This window comes from Symsagittifera roscoffensis, chromosome 3 (assembly GCF_963678635.1).
Source record: "Symsagittifera roscoffensis chromosome 3, txSymRosc1.1, whole genome shotgun sequence".
Lineage (NCBI taxonomy): Eukaryota > Metazoa > Xenacoelomorpha > Acoela > Convolutidae > Symsagittifera > Symsagittifera roscoffensis.
The window spans coordinates 4,110,883-4,132,555 of NC_087064.1; the positions used below are offsets into that span (position 1 = coordinate 4,110,883).

Below are 21,673 nucleotides of genomic sequence, written 5' to 3' on the forward strand. Positions count from 1 at the left end.
GCATCCTTCTCAAAAACGATGAGCATTGTCGTCGCGGTGGGGAATTTTTGTCTTTGTGGATCAAATAGAAATAGGAAGTCGCTGAGGGGTTTCAGGTCATTTCAGACCAGACCAAAAACACTTAAGCGCCCATGAATATAAGTTGGTCAACTTAAATAATTAAAATCCGGGTTAGGCCTTCAGGCTAGTTGACTAAAAAAATGAAAAAAAATCATGTCCGGTATGTGAAAAGGCGCAGTTTCAAGTAGCATAAAATAACCCTTTTAAATTCTTGATCTGGTAATTATACAAAAGTACTCTTAAAACACATACCTCATATTTTGTCTCTAAATAACTAACGCGTCGTTGGAGGTTTTGTTGATTTGCAGACATTGCGATCAAATCAGCCGAGCGCCTCTGGAGCTAACGAACTATGATTTTGTTATCATCAGTCAGATAATACCTGCTTCAATTGTTTTAAAAATGGATTCGTTTCAGACTTCAAAAATGGGCTGTTTCCTCTTTAAAGCTCATTTAGAGCCTAGCAACAAAAAATTATAGCCCCACCACGCTGTAAGCTTTGTATTTTGGGGCTACAATTTCCTGTTGGGGGGGGGGGGGGTAATATGTGAAAACCCTGAAATTTTAAATCAGGGTTCAGGGCGTAAGAAAAAGGAAGGACCCGAGGTTGTAATGTCCGAATTGACCAAACCAAGATAAAGAAAATGATTGATAGCACGTCGGTCAATTAAACTACTGGCTTTGGCTTTGTTGGTCTTAGATAAAAACCAACTCGAACGAACAACTTGGGCAAGTTCAGCCCCAACTGGTCGATGATATAAATTATAGAAACAATTTAAATAATGAACTGAATTCAAACAAAAGATCATAAAATGCAAAAAAAAAAAAAAATTGCAATATTTGACATGATTTTAAAATTATTACAGTTTGCTGATAAAATGCTTTCAATGTTGTTGGTTCACGTTTTTTTAAAAAAATTTTTTTTGATCTACCCTTTAAAACATTTCGCAATTTCACATTAAATTATTCATATGGGCAGAAGCAGAAGCATTATGCCCAAACTGAGATTTTGAAATATGTTACACCTAATATGCAATTCACTGATATACATTTTCAACTTTGATTCACTTGTAGCGTTTCGACAACAATTTAACACAAAACGTTCAATTTTTTGTTAATTCAGCTATACGAGCGTTATGCGAAATGACCAAACGGAAACTGGGCAAATGTTCGAAACCTATTCAATAATCAGTGCTTTGATTGTGATATATTGCAATCTATGTGACAGTCAAATTGACTTTTGATCAAATGTAGGTTTTTATTAGTAACACAGAAATATGACTTGATTGCATTTAACCTCGAATGTGATCGACGGAACTTCCCCATACATAACCAATAAACGATCACTCCTTAAAATGATTTATGGGAAAGATAGAGTTATTTTTTGATAACTTCTAATTAACCCAGAAAATACGGATCTCTTTAACTATTTCACACCCTTTTGCAAAGAGGGGGGGGGGGGGGGGGGGGGGGTGATTCGCTACTAGGTACAAAATTCACATAAACTTAACCATTGAATTATTTCTTTATAGTGGTAGCAATTCGTTACTAGATACTAGATACCCTAGGGGGGAATATAGTTAAAAAGATCCGAAAATACTAACCTAGAAAACCCAGTTAATTTTATGCTTCGTTTTTTTTTGCAGTGAAAACTTTCTCAATTTTCAAGAAGGTTTGCACTTTTTTCAACTTATATCAGTTTAGAGAAATGATAAAAATTCGCAAAAAAAACTTTACTGACAGATTATTAAGGACACAAAAAGATAAAAAATGACGTGTAGTGTTGCTGCTTAAATAAATTCAGCAAAAAATTTGCCGTCTATATTCACAAGGAGAGACAAAAAACATATATAATAACAATTTCCTTCTAAGCGTCAACAGTCTAGTCTTATGGAGATCAGTAGAGAAAGAGGCATTATGCTCTAATTGCACCCGCAAAAGAAAATTTAGAAACCCAACTACAAGCTTTAAAAGCGCCTTAAAGTCAAAAATGGGCCTTAAAAGTAAAAAAAAAAACATACCTTTAGCGTCCGTCTAAAGTCTAAAAATTGATCAACTGATGGTGCCGTGTGAAAAAAGGCACCAGAAGTTTCAGTCAGGGTTAGTTTCAAATGAAATCAAAAGCCTTAAGTCAACGAGGATAATCGGTTGATGTGCAAAGATCACAGAATGTTCCGACCATTTTCATAGAAAGAAGAACTTTTTTAATTTTCTTCAAATTAGTGTCATTTTTAGTAGGTGGCGTGATTCAAGAACTATACGGTCGCGTTGTGAATTAGTGAACTAGGCATGATCAACAAAATTTGTTTTCAAAAAGTGAATCCCAAATAAAAAAAAATTAAAAAACTTTTTCATATTTTCTGTATTAAAACTTTTTGTTTATATAAGCGCAAAAAGAAATGTCCAAAACTAGTTTTGATGATAGAAAAGTTTAGTTTTGTGAGCCAAAAATTTTATTAAACAAAGTTAATTTCCACATAACTAAAGTTACTCAATCGCGTTTTTCGCTCGAAACTGAGATTTAAAAAATTTCAAACAAATTTTTCTCGACAATGCAAAATTTGTTGAAAATTTTCAAATGTCGTTTGAATCACGGCTTAAAGGGCTTTAATATGATTGATATATCATTCAATTCTCCCCGATGATTATTTGTGAAAGCTGATTTTGCATGGAAAACAAAAGAAAGAAAAACTAAAACACACCCGAATACAGAATTCCTCCCCATTATGGGCGGAACAAGCATCCATTTAAACTTCGTAAAAACGGTCTTAAAAACTGATTTTAAAAAGATACTTGTTTGCACTAAACTTTATGACTGATACTATTATAGCAGTCCAGTAAGAGTCCAATATGATTAAGTCAGGGTCGGATTGTAGGAAAAATTTGATCCACACCGATATTTTAAACACTTTAAATAAACTTTGGTGTTTCGAAACAAAAAAACGGCAATTTAAAACGCGCAATACAGATAGTTCAATAAGTCAATAAGTTCATGAAAAGGTCGAAAAAATTATATTAACTTGCTGTTTTTAAATGCTCATCGCTGCATAGAGACACTAAGATTTTTTTTCACCTTTTATTTGTAATTTTATTCACCTTGTCCGATTGTTCTGAAAACTGCCAGGAGAACTATTTAAGCTTTCGAAAACATCTTTGGCATTCATAAGTAAACTTTTAACTACTCGTTACACCATATAATTTATTAGTTCAATTTTTAGTAAAAATTCAAGAATATCTACGCTCAAATTCAAGAATATCTAAATTTTTTGTAAATACTGAAAGTGGTCGAAATTTTATTTTTTTTTTACAAATTTTGTTCACTCAAAGCCAATTTTTTTTCACCGCTAACAGTTTTTGTCAAAGAGACAAAACTGGTTTTGTTAGAAGGGTTTGAAGAGTTCAAATTGGATTGCTTAAATATAAAATTCTTATATACTTCGCAAGTTTGATATGCATTACTCGCGTAAAATGAGTTAATCCGAAATCAAATCATTCCATTTGTTCAAATGAAGGCAGCTCAGCCCATTCATTCACGTGTTCCTAAATTTTTCAAAACAAAAAGTAAAATTTAAAATAAATTAAAACTTTAAAACAAAAACCTCCATCCTAACTATTCACAATGTTGGAGCATGTTCACAAACTTAAAAAAGTTAAATTACAGATAACAATTTCAATAATGTATGCAAAACTTCATCGTTTGTTAAAATGATAATGATTTGGGTTTTTTTAACGCAATTTGCGGCACAAAGAAGAGCAACTTTTAGTTTTCAAACGATAAAATGAACAAAAATTTTCTTCACGTTTTTGTCGTTTTTTTTCCATCTGCTTGAGATTCATGGCTGAAATATTGACTTATGATGGAGGAAAGCGGCTTATATAATTTTTACCAATCTAACAAACAGAAAAATGTTGTTTTCAAGAAATTGTTTGCCCATTCACACAAAGCTCCTCAGAGATGTGTTGTCTGCCGAAGAATTCCCGTAAACATCGCAAAGAGACAAATAGTTTGAAATGTTTGACCTTTAAATGTTCATGGAAAAACTAAGGATATTAAATAGGTCCTCACATAAACTTCTCTAATTTTTTAAAGTAACTAGAAAATTTGCTACACTCGTAGATAGAGTTTGACTAAATTTTCATCCAACTATTTAGTAAAAAACTAAAATCTGAGTTAATTTTTATTTTGTATCTTGACGTTGTTTTTAATCTTTTTTTTATGTTACGAGAAACTTATATCGGGTGCTAGCTGACTTCTTTTGTCCTGTGAACACTTTAAAGTAAAAAACTCAAACTCATTGTATGATGAGCTTCGTTTGATAGGAAAAACGTCACAAAATAAATTATCTATTTTAGCTCGACTAATCCCAAGGTTGATCAAAACTTTAGCTATGAATCTCAAGCAGTTACAGGGAAGAAGACAAAACCGTGGGAAAAAGTTCGTCATGTAAACGGTTGAAAACTAAAGGTCACAGTTTGCTACTTCGGTGTCTCTTGACTGACTGTACCTCATAGCAGGGGCGGATTTGGGGGAGGAGATCCCTCCTCAGGAATTCGACCCCCTCACCATCCAAAGGGTCCACCATTTGGTTTTATTTTATAATATGCATTTTTGGTGATCAATCATAAATTTTTTTAAAAGCGCCTTTAGCGCCAAATTATATTAATTTTGAGGGGGGAGCGCGCCGAAAAAACACAATTTGATTGTCAAAAATGTCCAAAAAATGCCTTAAATGCTTTTCTTTAATCAAAATGCGCCTACGGCGCAAAAATTGGCCAAAACAGGGACTTTTTAGTGCTTTGTGACAGCTCAGAAAACCAATTTGGTCGACCTAAAAAAAAGGTCGTCAAAAGGTCGACTTAGAAAACGAGTAACCTCTGGAAATCAGAGTCTTTCAATGGAACCATCGTGTTAACGGTTGTGCCACGTTCACTTAACCCAAAAATAAAAAATATATCTAGAAGAGTTTCACTGAATTTGAAGAGTTTCACTGAAGCTGATGCTGTAGATTTTCTTAAAGAACAATTTTTTTTCATGCATTTTAAATTGTTGATGGTAAATTCTAGTTAGTTGGGTAGAAGTTTCATTTCAGCCCAGCTTTTAGCTGTTTGAGCGACGTTTCAGGACTAACTCAATTTTTCACCACCGCTGTAGTGATGCATGGGCAAAAAATGAAGACATTTTAAATCAACAACCTTGAAAACGAAAAAAGAGTTGCGACTGTTGAGCAAGAATGACAAAAAAGACCAAAAACAGAACTAAAGAAAAACTTTTTTATTTTCGAATGTGTACGTTTTTTGGTGGTAAGATGAGAGAAAAAAAGAAACGCTTAAAAATTTAGCAGGTTAAACATAATCCTCTACTGGTTGTTTTCAAACAATAAGTATCAGAACAAATGAAAACAAAAAATCTAAAATTGTTTCTAATGCTTAGCAGATATTTGAAAATTTTTGGAAAAATATTTTTTGCCAAAGCGCTATATTAAATTTCCAGTTTTCTCGACACTGGGACAACTTGAAAAATTCATAATGTCGTTCGAAGCACGACTAAAATGGCTTCAATATGATATATATATCTCTTGACATATAACAATGATCATTTGTGGCACCTTATTTTGCCAGGAAAAAAACTAAAATATACCCGAATACAAAGTTCCTCCCCATTTTTAATAGTCAGAACTGTAACTCTTCAATTTTAGTGTAATTTGACAAGTCTCACCTGTTGTTATGGTAGTAATCCATCGCTTTTGAATCAAATAAACTAAAAGACAACCTCGAGGTCAATAAAACATGGGGGGTCGGTCACAATTCGCCAGTTAATGGAAGTCAAAAAAAATTGTATCGATATCCTCCCTTTCTTCGTAAGCAGTTTGTTTTACTTATGTCAACCAACACAAAACAAAGATCTATATGACTTAATTACGAGCGCAGGTGTTCTTTTTACAAGTCCAAATACATCAGAAAAGAAGTGAACCGGGAAAAATAAAATTAATTTGATGTCAAAAAGAAACAGAAGTAACACAAAATTGGTGCTATTTCGTCTTAAAATGATACACAACACCCTTTTTGGTGCGTTATGGGAATAATGGAAAAGTTAAGGATATATTTGGTATTCAATCCTAAGGCAATGTGTGTAAGAGGTGAAAATTTGGTGCGATTGAAAAGATATTTCCAAATTTTTCTCCTTTTTTTCAAGATACAGCGGGAAATTTATTTACAATAGTAAGCTCTTGACATGTTGAAGCTCTGTTCCGAGTGGTTTCCACAATTTAGAGGAAATAAAATAGTGTAAAGGATAAAAATCTTCTTTTGATTTTACAGAAAGCTTCCCCAAAATCAGCCGAAGTGAACGGACAAGCAGCTTGTGACAGGTTAACAAGCAAAATAACTATTGCTCGGTCTGTTGACAAAAATGCCAAATTTGAAGATGAAAAGAAGCCAGAGATAAAGGTAAAAACACAGTATGGTAAATTGGAAACATCATTGATTCAAAAAGGAATTCGAGCATAGCAAGCATGAAGGAAATTACAATTTGTTTTATTTTGTTGCAGTCAGATTAAAGAGTTTTGCGTCGATTGGTTCATTCAAATCCCAAAACAGTCGACACTTTGACAAATCGGAACGATTATCAAAGAAAAAATATTAGTAGTTCAAATGTTTTTTTTTCGCTGTTATCATTTTATGTCTTGTTAAAATGAAAAACGATTCAAAGCAAACAAAACGGAACTAAAAGTTGCAAAAATGAGAGTGCAAACATTTTTGTGACAATAAAAGAGTTTTCGTTATTTTTCACCAGGGAATAATGCCAATTAAAAAAATTCATTTCTTTTTCTTTGAGTGACAGTTTTTTCTTTTGAAACCTCCACAATCAGCAGAGCATTCAACTGTGAATAAACATAAGTTCGCATTCTCAAAATGTGACACCAAAAAATTCACGGTTAAAAAATTAACTGAAGAATACGTTTTTGAAGCTCGAAACAGATACATATTCGAGTATATTGAATTTGGGGGATGAAACTGTGGTCATTATCTATTCTGGCTATCTTCATTCCAAAACTGTGAACCCGCTTTTGAATTCTTTGTAACTTATTTTGACTGAAACTATAAATCTGAATCTGTAGCTGACTTTGCATTTTCTAACAACAATTCATTCGAGTCAAAATAATTGAAACGTCAAATTTGATTTAGAATCGGGGATGCTCAAAAAGCATAGTTGCAAGGTTTCAGCATAATCAGCCCAGTAGAATCGAAAATGTTTCTGTTGCCAACTTTACAGATGTCTGAAGAAATGCTTATTAATTATTTGTTAAAATTGTTGGTTATTTTTTCCGATACATGTTTCTAGAGAACAGCTAGACACTAGTTCGTTGAAAATTTAAACGAATAATTTGGCAACATACAATTTTATAATTATCCGTTTGCTGCACATTCAAAGCATTGTTAAACAAAAAAAGCCCTAGTTTTAGATGAAAACAATTCAAAACAGGCAAGAAAAATTAAAAAAAAGCGGGATGAATATTTTTTTCATGAAACTACAGGTTGCGAGGAAAACAAAGGGTGCACAAAGATGAACTCAGGGGCGGATGAACCCCTGCCAACCCAAAGGGTCCCCCCTTTGGTACTTTTTAAGAAATCCATTTTTGGCCGACCGACCCTAAAAGTTTTCTAAAGGCGCCTTTGGCGCCAATATATACTAATTTTGAGGGGGAGCCCGCGCCAAAAAAATGCGTTTTTCTTGTCAAAATTTTCCAAAAAGTGCCCAAAAACGGCTTTTTTTAACTGTTTTTTCAAAAAAATTGCCTGCGGCGCAGAAAGTTTGGCCAAAACAGGGTCTTTTTACTGCTTTGGGAGAGCTCGGAACGTCAATCTGATCAACCTAAAAAAAAAGTCGTCAAAATTTTTGAAAATCTGCCCCCCTGCTTCAGTTCCCCTTCATTTCTATAATAATTTCCCTTCCCCTCCGAGACAAATCAAACCTAACTTTAAATCAGAAGGTGATCCTAACTTTAGAGGAAAACTTGACCAAATAAATTGTGAGAGAAAATGATTTTACCCCGTTTTAATAATTTTAAACCACTTTTTAAAATGATCCACGCAAACCACCGTAATCCATGCAACCCTAAAGTTTTCCCGCTATACCAAACTGATATTTCTTGGACTGCAAAACTGCTTCTCAGTTTAACTAGGAGTACGTTAGCACAGCTCAGATCCAGCTACTTTCTCTTTTTCAATACCTATCTAAAAAGGAAAGATCTTAACGTCCTTTCGAATGAACACCACAAAAACACAGCTATCATCGGGTAACGAAGGAAAAGTAGGGGGCTGCAAATACTGTCAAATATGCAAAAAACTTGACACTAAATAAGCAACTGAAATTGGTCAGAGAAAGTAGAGCCAAAAAGTGTTCGAAAAAATACTTTGTGCCAAGGAGTGATTTTCAAGACCAAACGCAACAAAGCAACAATGCAAAACCAATGAGGAGATAAAAACAAAATTTTTAACTTGAACAAATTTTTCGTCATCTCTCAATTCAGAACCTGATTTTAATTTCTCGTTTTGAGCAATTTATGACCGATTTTCATCGACACCTAAATAACTGGAATTTTCAACGCGGCTTCGGTTATTTTCAACTCATTTCAGTGACCTAAAATCAAACACATCCCTGATAGATGTTCCGAACTGATAATGATGAGCAAAATTTATTAAAAAAAAATTTTTGAGTCATACTGAATTTTGCAATTTTTGCGGTCTAAACTTGCCTTTTTTTCCAAAGACGGGCAATTGAATTAGATGAAAACTGTAAGATAGATCGGTGACTAAAAATTGAATAAAATTAAAATTGTAATTAAACTTAACCCATCTGATTTGTCTAACAGTCTGAAAACGAAACACATTCCAACCAGTTTTTCTCGACGCGAAAGGTTTTTTTTTAGAATGCCAATCATGGCCAATAAGCCTTTAATATGATACAACAATGACCCCCTGGGAGCTTTTTGAGCTAGTCAAAATTGACAGGGAAAAACCGACCTTACTCCGTAGTTCCTTCCCCTTATTCGAGTGGCCACAACAATAAGTAACTGTTTTAAAAGTATAAATTAAATTTGCTTGGTACTAAGTTAACATCCTCCACCCTAACGTGAATTAGAGATTATCCGTTATATTCCAAATTATATATTGGGGAGGAAGATTTTAACTTGGTCTAGATCCATTACTTGAAAAGGGTCTTTTCGATTATAACCCCCCCCAAATGATGAACAATGAAATCCCACCCTCTCGTAGCAATATCGATACAGTTTTTTTGACGAAAATTTTTATCTCGACTTTTCATCATTTAGGGCGTGGGTGGGGGGACAGGGGCGGATCTAGGATTTTCTCGAGGGGGGGGGGGGGGGCGATTTTCAAAAAAAAATCGAAATTAATGTCAACCTTTTTTTAGGTCGACCAAATTGATTTTCTGAGCTCTCTTAAATCACTATAAATACCCCATTTCGACCAAATTTTGTGCGCCGCAGGTAAGTTTAAAAAAAAACAGGCCAAAAAGGCAGTTTTAGGCATTTTTTTTAAACTTTGACTAAAAATCGCGTTTTTTCGGTGCGCGCTCCCCGCTCAAAAACTAGTTTATATTAGCGCCAAAGGCGCCTTTAGAAAAATTTCAGGGTACCGCACCAAAAATAAATATCTCAAAATAGTACAAAGGGGGACCCTTTGGGTCGGCAGGGGGTCAAATCCCTGAGGGGATGGGAAAGGGCGTCCGCCCCTCCCACCCCCCCCCCCCCCCCCCTAAATCCGCTACTGTGCGGGGAATAACCAAAAATACTCCTTGAAAAGGCTCAATACGGCGTTCGGAAAGTATAAGGATTCGCGTTCTGGTTCGTTTTTTTTTTCAAAATGCAAATCTAATGTAAATTTAACTTCCGACCAATTGTTTCCTAAGAATATTAACCATAATTCAACTCCTTACTTACGTGCTGCCATTCTCAATGTATCCATAACAAAAAAGTAATTGAACAATAACTAAAAATTAGGCCGATAGAAGCGCTACTGCTTTTGCAGCAAGGAAACAAGGATAGCTTTTTAAAAAAGGTATTGTGTTTCGTTTCGTAAATTTAAACTTTAAAATATTGTCAAAAGCGAGCTACTTTGGGTAATTCAAGTAGCTCAATGAAGAATTAAGGATACGCTTTTCAGATATGTTTCACTTAAATCGAAAACGAATTCGTGGGGCGGGGAAAAAAACAATTAGAGCGTGTTGCAATCTTAAATATTTTCCTTAAATTAAATATACTGCTATAAAACCAACTGGCAAAAAGAGAAGAAATACAGTGTGTTCGCTGCTTTGATCTTTTGAGGCGGTGCTTTATCCCCTTTAGTTCCGGCTGGCTCCTTTTGGAAAATTTTGAACTGGAAATAAAGACCAGTTTTTGACTGCCACTTTGCGGATGAATTAAATATAACAAGACCAGGTGTTTTTTGAGCTCGCGATTCCAATTTGGATCCGATTTTTTGACAAGTTTTTTTCACCTTTCTATTGCATTTTTAAGTCTTTTCTAACAGTTTTTGAACAAAAGCAAAAAAAATAAACCAAAAACGTGAAATTACAACAAACACGTGAAAAAGCGTGAAATTACTACTTATAAGTCTTTTTTATAGTCATTATAATTTCAGATTTTTTCTCATTTCTATCATACACTAATAATTAAATACTGATTGGAAAAAGTTTCCTTTGTTTGAGAGGTTTTGTCGTCAAAAATTTTATAAACAGGAAACGTTGCTTTGTTTGAACCAGTTTTAATGGCGCCTTTGAATAAAAAACACCTAGAACGTTTAGTTTTTGTTTGTTTTTAACTGATTCTTCAAAACCTTCTCAAATATTTTTAATGAGCTCGGATTACGCAGGTGACAAGACAAGACAAGACAATCTAGGGTTTTCTCGAAAGATGAGAAACATAAAAAAGGTCCACAAAACATATTTTCTTGACTGTTTTGAAATGCCTGAAAAACGCCAACTGAACATTTTCGAAATAGTAAGCGTGATCCCAAATGTACCAAGATTCAGTTGTGCCAAAATGAAAATCGGTCACATTTGCACCAAAAATTTTAAATTTCGATTTATGATTGGTCGAATCGTGAGCCAACAAATTATTACATTAAATTTCTACTGTTCAAACTGCGTAAAATTAACCAGCCGAATAGTGACCGCCACAGTGGCACCAACGCATTGTGAGCTTGCCACCATTGGGTAGTATTCTAAACAAAAGTTGGAACCCACAAGCCCTCGGCGACCTTAAACCGAGGTTGTCGGCTTGGTAGTCTTGGGTCAATTGAACAGTTTTTGGTTCTACCGCTACAGATTTTTTTGGTACAAACGGGACTGACTTTTTGTGGTACTGGGTGAATACCCGCCGATAAACAAATCAATGAAATAAGGAAATGTCTCAAGTTTTCAGAAACGTAACAAACACGGTTCAAATACCTTAAAAACAGGATAGATTTTTAATCCCCTGTCAAAATTATTCTGCAACCCACAACCTAAATTGACAAAGTTAAAGTTGAGAGAAAGAATGCCAAGAGAACAAACTTGAACATCAGGAAAATTGACTTTTCTCAAGGGACAGAATATCAATTGAGTTCTAAAGACAATTTGAAGCGAGATAATTCGATGCAAATTGTGGAAAACGCGCTGCCTTCAAAAAAGTAGCGTGTCACAATGTTGAATACCCGGATAGCCGAAAAATTTTTGCTCTCGCGTAGCCGAAAAATCTATCGAAAAGTAGCGAAAAATACTTCAATATTATTCAGCATGTACGGCATTGCCAAATAGCGATCTTTGATTTGCTGCTGATACATTGACACGAATGGTTTTGAGCGCGTTAATCAGTGTTTGCCATTTTTAGTCTCAGTTTCCTCCCTTCATTTTCGTCTGATAGGAAGCAAAAAAAATCTGCTATCCGGGTATTCGGCTTTGTGGGTACAAACCCTCAATTTTAAATCTTTGATTTTGAATGTATCGAATTAGGTTTTACTAAACCTAGATTTTGGTGCGAGGTAAATAAGACGACAAGACATTAAGACGAAATGACATTTGGACAAGTGAGAGCTAAAACATGTAAATAAAACCGTTCGAAGTTCAGCAATTTCTCAGAACTACAATCGGAGAGTTTGCATGTAGCCTCGTCTTAAAGATCCACTAAAAGTGGTTGTCGTATTAACAACTGTCGTCTTATTCGCCAGACGTCCTACAATGTGATTGATTCTGACGATAAAAAAAAACGACAATTACGTCATCTAATCTAACAGAAGTTTAATTTGCTGCATGTGATAAGACAACTTTTGCGGGTGTTTGTAAAACCGAACGGCGTTAAGCCGACTTGGTATAATTTAAAATAAATTCGACTATGGTTAGCAATATCGAACCCCGTTGTCAAAGGGGGTTATTAAATCTGGCCAAATCTATGGCATGGAGTTGTAGACAGTTACCAAAAGGGTGATTTTTAAAAGAGATCTGTTTAAATTAAGTAGATCCGGAATACTAAATTATAATTTGAAAAATCGACCTTTATTTTTTTCGGTTGATTGAGCTGGAATTAAGAATACGACGGTGTTATGAAATCTAATAAATAGATAATAGGTTCTTCTATGGACTAAGACGCCATTCATAATCCGATCCGCAGGTGCGTTCGCTTGCTGACATATTCTTTTATAGATTTTTAAAAGTAAAGTATGCATAATCGTACAAGCATACATTTCGAAAATTTAGTTTGAGAAAATTCAAATTGCTATAAATTTTATTTTTCTAAAACGTTAAAAATTTAAAACAAATTGAAATTTATAGTAATTTGAAGTTTGTGGGAAATGCATGATCAAGGGGATTAAAAACTTTACAAAAAAGATGTATGCTATATGAGACGTCGTCTAGTTAACAAGAGTAAAAAAAATACGAAGCATGTGACAAACGTCATTAAAATCAGAGCTCGACCGGAACGAAAACCCAAAAAGTTCACTTTCAGGATGGCTACTGAAAAAAGATATACGTTATGCGATGTATGCTTAGTGGAAGAGCACCTGTTCATTTAATGCTTCAATCTGAGCTCGCTTCAAAAGAGGACGTTTGGTTTTATCGTCTGTGCGCCGCCCAAGACATCGATTTGAAATTAATGGAGCGCATATTTCCTGCGATCAATTCATAAGACATGGCGAACCTGGGCGGGCTTAGCTTTTTTTATGAGGATTTAAAAAATGTTTGACCGAACAGATTTGTAGGACCTAAATTAACATACCCTCAATACGCCCCCTCCCCCAAACTCTTTCAGTAGGGATGTTAGCTTGGTTCCGAGTTGGAGTTTTTCTGAGTCTTCATTTTGACACGTTTCTTTTAGATAATCCCTGAATTTTAATAATCCCTGGTAATAACTTAAGGTGGCCAAAGGACTCGAATTACTGAGGCCTCAAATCCGCCTATTGATTAATACCATTTTTGTCAAACCGTGGCAGTTCAAACTCTTCTTTGTCCTTTCAACTAAGCAAAAAAATCTTGTTTACAACTCCGCCGACCAATTTTTTATTTGACCGCTAACCGCCCCCTCCCCCTAGAGTAACTAGTTAACGAACTGCCACCCCTATGAAAAAAAATTCAGTGGTTAAGCATATGTTAATTTTGTACGTAGTAAATACTATCCCCCCTTTCGCAAAAAGGGGGAATAGTTGAAGAAATCCCTTGGATCTACTTAACAATCTCTCCCCCCCCTTATGTATCTACTAAAGAATCTCCACCCCTGTAAACAGAAACAGTAAATTCGCACCCTGTCAGAACCCTGTCACTCTGAAAATATTGGCTGAAATTTTTGATGTTAATGTCGCATGGGTCAAAACTTATTTCGGTTTCAAGTTTTCAAATTATTTTTTTTCTTTGTTTTTTAGCTTCAAATAAAAGATTTGATTGACTGCAAAAATTTCTTTCGCTTGGCGTGAAAAGTTTTCACAAAATTGATTGCATTTGATATTTTTTGCGCGGTTCTGATGTACCGAGCCTTTTGAACTGGTTTGGCAATCGATATTTTTTCGTATCCGTGTTTTTTTATTTCATTATCAATCCAAAGTTTTTGCCAATTGTTGGAGACATGTTTACGTGAATATTTAAAGTTTTGTTTTCAAAATCTCATGTAGTCTTGAAAAAGCTTCATTACACTAAAATAAAAACACATGATCCTTAAATTTATTGATGTCAGGTCTGAGACTGTCCCTGTGAGCAAACATTTTTAGATTGCAGTTTATACCAGGGTCTAGTAGTATATTTTTGAATCAGGTTCTTAGCTTCTGTATCGGTGTTCAAATCTAGTGTTACAGTAATGATTTTCTACTAATGTTCTGTAGTTCTGTAGTAGAAAAAATTGGCTGCTTGAACACATAATTGATTGTACCTTATGGTTCTTAGATCATCTTTTCTGAACCAAATTTTCGAACAAGGGCCTATTGTGCTTGAGAAGTAATTTGAACTAAAAAATTTAAAACTAAGTTTCAATTTTACGCGCTTAATGACTTTTAAATTTTTTCGCTTTATTTACGTTTTGCTTTTACACACAAGATTAATTGATGTGAAATACTTTTTCGCTGCTTCCTCACTGATTTATATAATTTTTAACAAGTTAGGGTTTAAATTAGTAAAAAAAGATGCTATTTGATCAAATTGTACTCCACGTAATCACAGAGCTGTTAAAACTTTACCACACAACTGATATTGCACTGAAAAGTCGTTTCGAAGGACCCCTGCTTCGACCTACTGGTTGCCTAATCACGAGCAGGTCCGACATAGGACTTTCCAGTACAGTATCCGAGCACTGTTTTGAAGTACGTTTGTGTCAGTGCTAATTAGGAATCAGATCATAGCAAATCCGAAAAAAGTTTCGAGGCAATTCAAAAAATCAGTTTTCATTAGAAAACTATCAAATTGGGTTACCCAAAAAATTATAGAAGAAAGCAAGAGATATTTTTCCCTTTTCGCTCTGATTTACACGCTCACAATTTTATAAACAATTCAGACGGCAATTGAAATAAGCATCAAATGTTAAAATCATGAAACAAGACATCTAACGAGAGTTTTGCACAACTCGTTATTACGCCAATGTTAATTTTGTATCTAGCAACAACTCTTCCCCCGATTGCAAAGAGGAAAAAAAGTTGACGAAATCACTCTTTTCGACTACTTTTTCAAAAAAGAGCAGAAATTAATTTCTCCGGATAGTTTTTTTGGATGAAAGGTACATCCCCCCATCCCCCACTTAAAAATCTACCGTGGAATGCCCCCGTGCATTTGTTAATTCTAAAAATCAATTCTGTATAAACTCTTATGATTCTGGAATTATGCTTTATAAAACAAATTTTCGAACAACGGTCTTTTGTGCTTGAGAAGTAATTTGCACTAAAAAGTTTTAAAATAAGTTTCAATTTTACGCGCTGAATGACTTATAAATTTTTTTTCGCGTTATATTTACGTTTTGCTTTTACACACAAGATTAGTTGAGGTGAAACAAATTTTTTTGCTGTTTCCTCACAGATTTATATAATTTTTTGACAAGTTACTGTTTAAATTAATATAAGGAAGCAGAAAAAGGCTCTATTTGAACAAAATGTACTCCACGTAACCACAGCGCTGTTAATTTTATCACACAACTGATATTCTACCGAAAAGTCGTTTTGAAATAACCCTACTCCGACCTATTGGTTGCCTAATCACAAGCTGGTCCGACATAGCACTTTCCAGTACAGTATCCGAGCGCTGGTTTGAAGTAGGTTTGTGTCAGTTCTAATTAGAAATCAAATCATAGCAAATACGAAAAAAGTTTCGAGGCAATTCAATAATTCATTTTTTATTAAAAAACTATCAAATTAAATTACCCAAAAAATATAGAAGAAAGCAAGTGAGATTTCTCCCTTTTCGCTCTGATTTACACGCTCACAGTTTAATAAACAAATCAGACGGCAAATGAATTAAGCATGAAGTGTTAAAATCATGAAACAAGACATTTAACGAGAGTTATGCACAACTCGTCATTACGCCGATGTTAACTTTGTACGTAGTATCGACTCTTCCCCCTTTCGCAAAAAGGGGGGAAAAGTTGAAGAGATCACTTTTTTGACTACTTTTTTCAAAAAATGGCAAAAATTATCTTCTCCGGATAGTTTTTTTTTGATCAAAGGTACATCCCCCTCTAAGTGACCTACCGTAGAATGCCCCCATGCATGTACTAATTCTTAAAAAAATTCTGTTTTAAAAATGCCTTATACAAATGCTCAATAAATTTGTATTTTTTTTAACATTATTTATGCGGGAATGCTTTTTTTATGCCGTTAATTACCTAGATCAATCTTTTTATTATTTTTTCTTTAGTAATACCGTTAATTTCTAACGTATCTAGGCTATATTAAAGTAAACTGATGAAGTGTGGGGGGAAATCGTACGATTGACCTTTTTTTTGGTTTTAAATGTTAGTTGTTTCTGTGGCACAGAAATATGTGTCAAAATAGGGTCTCTCTGGCACTGCCGGAGAGCAGCGAACATCAATTTGGGCGACCATTTTGAGATCAATGAAAACTTAAAAATCCACTCGACCCACGCGATTATCTTAGATCGGCCCTAGGCTATGCATTGGACCAAGTTAATATCCTCCCCCTCAAAGCTGTTTAGCCTCCCCTGAACAGCTTTGAAGGGGAGGATATTAACTTGGTCTATTTGGGGACGGGGCAGGATGTTAACTTGATTCTATTTATCTAATCAGACAAGTTACTGTACGGTCAGGCCAGGTCAATCCATCAAATCCAACTTCTGTATACGGTCAATCTGCAAGGTCAATCCTAATTGGCAAAAGTACGAATGATGCCTGTCAGGGAAAGATTGAGAGGGGGGACGCCCCTCTCGCAGGAAATTGACCCCAAGACGACCCAAACGTGTCCTACAAAAAACTCCCCCTTTGGAACTATTTTAAGACATCCACTTTTGGCTGAGAAAATCTAGATCCGCCCCTAATGTCTAACTGACATTTACTGCGGTCGCCAAAATGGTAAATGAAGCAAAAATGGAGCCTCTTTGGTTCAAGCTGTCTATGCGTAAAAGACAGACAACTTGACTGCAATACTCGTAGAAGGAACAGCATTGTTTGCGTTCGTCCTAAACGTGGACAAGATGACAGCCTTTATTTTAACTGTTATTTTTAAAAGAATAAAAAGGAAATGACTCTAAGGGGATACAAATATATGACCATAACGACGTTGTTTATCACTGTTCCGGATCAAAGCTAACAACCTCCCCCTCCCATTCCCCCTCCTCTACGTGAATACACCAAGTAAAGATCTTCCTCTTCAAATTATTTGGTCTAGCTGTCAATGCTCGCGGGGTGTTTTTGTTCGTCAAACCAATTCCGACTTTCCAATTAAGAAATAAACGGATTTTTTAAAGTTATTTGGGATCTTAACAAATACCCTCCCCCTTCAAAAGAAGGATGTGGGGGAGATTGTTTAGTACATTAAATCTGTCTTCGACCAATCAGAATGCAGCAAACTTCGAATTATAAATAGAACTCTCTAGAACTAATTTACTGCTTTTATTTAAAGGGGTGGCCTTTTTTGGGTAGGTATTATAGGGGGAGGGGTAATTGTTAAGTAGATTCACCATTTGATTGCTTTCAATGCCCTCAGCTCAAAAATAAGAAAATCAGAGACGTCTGAAAACCAATCAGAAGGTGCCTTTAAAATATCTCAAGCTAATGCTTAAATGCCTGCAAACAGTTTTTTATTAATATTTTTTATAAAAAATTTGTGCCTCTAACCATGTTTCTGGGAACTGCAAAATGTCAATTCAAACAATTTGGGATAATTAGTTCGAATTATATTTCCAGTTTCTATTTTAATGACTAGCGTGGGCGGTGAAATTTTCGACTCACAAATCATTCCAAGTTGTTTTGAGGGGAATATCACTTTAAAGGTCGCATTTGTGTGTTACGAACTTACATTTTATCCTTTATAATCAAAGCTGAATATGTAAAACTTATACTTAATTTTAAAAATATATGAATATTATAAATTATTAGAAGTTTATATTTAAAAAATTTTTTCCTGCAAATATGGCAAATTTTTCAAAAAAATTTTGAGAGGAAAAAGCAGAATTATCTGTTCTTAACTGACCGGACTGAGTTATTTTAGATGAAACGCGAAAAAATTTCTCACGAATTGCAAAATTTTTAACCATTGAAATTGTTGTTCCGCCCACTGATCTTCAGCGCGTGTCTTTTCTTTCGACGCAAAATCAGGTACCACAAATAATCATCAGAGAAGATGGAGTGGTACATTTCATTAAGACTTTTTCAATTGTTATTTGAACGACAGTAAACTATAACAGAACATTCTTAGAAGGTCGAGAAAAACCGGCTTGTAATTTTGCTTTTTGGTCTATATATCAGCAAGAATACTTAAGTCAAGTGAAAATCGGTTTTATTTTAGCTATGAAAATCTTAGTTTCTCCACAAAAAACGAGTTACTGTTCCAACTCTCGTAACAAAAGTTAAAGAATATTTGTGCTGGGGGTGAGTTTTTTTTCTTCAGACAAATTTCGACTTTTTAACTAGCCATTTTTGACGTATTTTTTTATCATTCGAAAGCTATTGTTGTATTGGGCTAATATTTGGAAAGATATTTTACCTGTGATCATTGTTTGTAAAGTTATGAGGGTTTAAAGATAGCCATTTTGGCCAATTTGGGACAGCTGACGCGTTAATGCGAGATATATTTTGCGCTATTAATGCGTAAGCTGAGATTTAATCCCTCACAAAAGTAGTTCCAAATTGGTTCAAGGAAGCTTATATGCCACAATTGATTTGTTAATAGGAGCAAAGTCTATCACTTTGTACTTAATATGGCGTGTGGGGGGATGATTTTTGGGATCAAGTTAACATCCTCCCCCACCCCTCCCAAACTTGGACCAAGTCAAGATCCTCCACCCAGCGCTTATTTTAAATAAGTTAAGCGCTGCATGTAAAATGCTCGATTCTGATTGGCTAAAAAAACTTAAAACCAAGTTATCATCCTCTCTCTCCCCAACTGTTTTTGAAGGGAGGATGTAAACTTGGTCCGATTTTGCAAAAATCTCAAATTTAAAAAAATATATTTTTTAATTTGGATCTCAGCAATTAAGTGGGTTTTCATTTTCGCGCGTTCGTATTTGTATTACTTACTATTTATATAATACCCACGTAAAAATTTTAAAATATATATATTCTAAAAAAAATTTTAAGCTATTGAGAATGTGGCCGCCAAAGTTGAATTTCTGAAAATCGAATTAGGGGGGCGGGAATAGTTAATAAGATCCTTTAATTTTTTTACATTTAATTTTTCATGTTATTTTTTTTCTTTACATTTAATTTTACATGTTATTACTGCTCCATAGACCTTAAAAGTCTGTCGGAACATTCAGGGCCTCGCCCTGATACGAGCAGCCTTGTTTTTATTTGTTTGGAGCTTCCTAAAAACCGAACTTAAAATTTGTAAAGCATCTTTTATTTTAATTGATCCGTGTTCAGACAATTCAGACGGAGAAATATTTATGACAAAAGCGACGCTGAACTGGGCGGCGCAAGCGCTTGCTGTTTTGCCCGCCAATATCGTTTGAGTCTGATGGTTTCTAAAACTTCTAATTGCAAAATGGTCAAAATGTCTCCGACTGATTTAGTTGCCTGAAGAAATTGTGAATTGAACGAAGAGAAAAACTTAGAACAAAAATAGACATACAATTTTTGTAATTGTTGTAGTTATAGCTAGCTTGCAAAGAGTTGAACACACATTTAGGGGAGTATTTTGTCCGTTTTGATTGGTGCCAGAAGCAATTACAACATTTTTTTAATAGTGATTTAAAGATCCCATATTTTTAATTTATTTAAGTCTTTGTAAAACTATGTTTTGCAAAAAATGGCTTTAAATTGAAAAAATAGGAAAATATTTAAGTTGTATCAAATAACCGAAGTCGGAACATTCTGCGCCACTTGCACAGCAACCAGCTACCCTTGTTCTACTGTGCCATTGAATTGTTTACTGGGCATCGTTTAGGGGGGGGGGGTGTGGATGGTGATAGTTATCGAGATCTGGATCGAGTTCTAGAAATAAAATCAGTTTGAAAGTGAAACTTACCCTTGCCAGACCATCTTGCACGTTTTTTACGCCTCTAAATTTTGAAATTAAATTTTCAAGGTCAAAACAATTCTCAAGTTCAAACTTTATGGATCAAAACGGGGAAAAGGTGCCATTAAAGGGAACAGAAGCTATGATTCACAGAAGGGGCTCAGGCTGCAGACTAATGTAATGTAATGAATGAATCTGTAGGACTTATGACTTTCTATTTGCAGGAATTTTATCCCCCGGGAGTTAATTTGATCCGTCACTAACCAGATCGGCTTGGCGAGGTGCAACAAATATCGGGTTGTCGCTAATTGATTATGACGCTCGTCTGATTTACCTGAGACTGGGGCTTACAAACAAACAGAACAAGTTCAATAAGCATCAGTGCCAATTAACCGAATGTTCTCTTTTGTTCCAAAAAGAAGTCATAGGTTTAGAAAACTTCGATTAGAAAACTTAAGTTCACCACTATCAACTAAGATCGAATAACGATATTGTCCCAAAAATAAAGCCAAAATGAAATTATTATAGGAAAAAAATTTCAAAAATGAAAAAAGATGGCAAACCTTTAGTTAACAGTTTTTTTGGATAATATTTTGAACTTTTTAAATTTGTTTAATTCCGTCAATCGTTTTGATTGCCAAAATCCTGGATTACCTAGGTAGTTTTAAAAAAAAAAAACTTATTTTGCATTCATCAAATCTTTTTTTATCTTTCAAAGCCTCCTTTTGAAACAAAAATTAGGACTTTTGGATGAGTTTGACATTACTTATTAAAAATGAAAACGGAGTCTTGTTATAGTGAAGCAACAAACGATAAGCCGAAGTTTTCGACTTAAAACAACTCTTGTTGGGTTTCGGTTAATTGCCACAATTGGCAGCTGCTGCATTAGCTTCAAACAAACGAGGGTCAGATTGGAAACCTGAGATTAGACTTCTAAAAAGTGGAAAAAGGAATAAGTCGAGTTATTGATTATATTGACGTTCCAAGAGAACTAGACGCAGTTTGTTAATGGAAAAGCGAAAAGGTGCGAGAATTACAAAAAGACAACAAATCAGCGACACGCTGGTAAGCAAAATGGAAAAAAATATATCAAAAAAATGCTAAAAATATATATAAGGCGAAAAAAATAGAACTCTGACTATAAATAGAATTGAACGTGATCAAAAGATTTTCCGATAAAGTTAGGAAGAATATGGAAAATAAGCGGATAGTAAACAATTGGTAAGGAAAATTGTAAATAAAAAAAGCGAGCTTGCAACTTCATCAAACAAAATAAATTGCGTCTTGGAATTGTTTTCTGTTTGAACAAGATTAGTAGGAAAAACCTGCTGAGATTTAGCTCAAAGAAAACTCCGGGGAATCAAAATTGGGCCCAAAATGAAACAAAGCAATCTCATCAAAAAAACTAGTTGAGAATATGTTTTTTTTTTCATCTTGTAAAGAGACAAAATTACGG

At 34.6% G+C, this 21,673-nt stretch overlaps 1 protein-coding gene across 7 annotated transcripts in view; it reads right to left on the reverse strand.

Moving 5' to 3' along the window:
* The window catches only part of LOC134842981 (uncharacterized), a 90,597-nt gene that overhangs the window by 24,048 nt on the left and 44,876 nt on the right, over positions 1–21,673 (reverse strand). The window contains exon 1 of one of the 7 annotated variants that reach the window (XM_063859541.1): positions 20,227–20,468. The exons of 4 other annotated variants lie outside the window; for them this stretch is intronic. The gene's annotated coding sequence lies outside the window, so the exon portion shown is untranslated. Of the gene's footprint in view, positions 1–5,776; positions 6,675–10,022; positions 10,448–20,226; positions 20,469–21,673 lie in introns of those variants that run through there. 2 more of the 7 variants (XM_063859542.1, XM_063859540.1) reach the window with 2 other exon arrangements.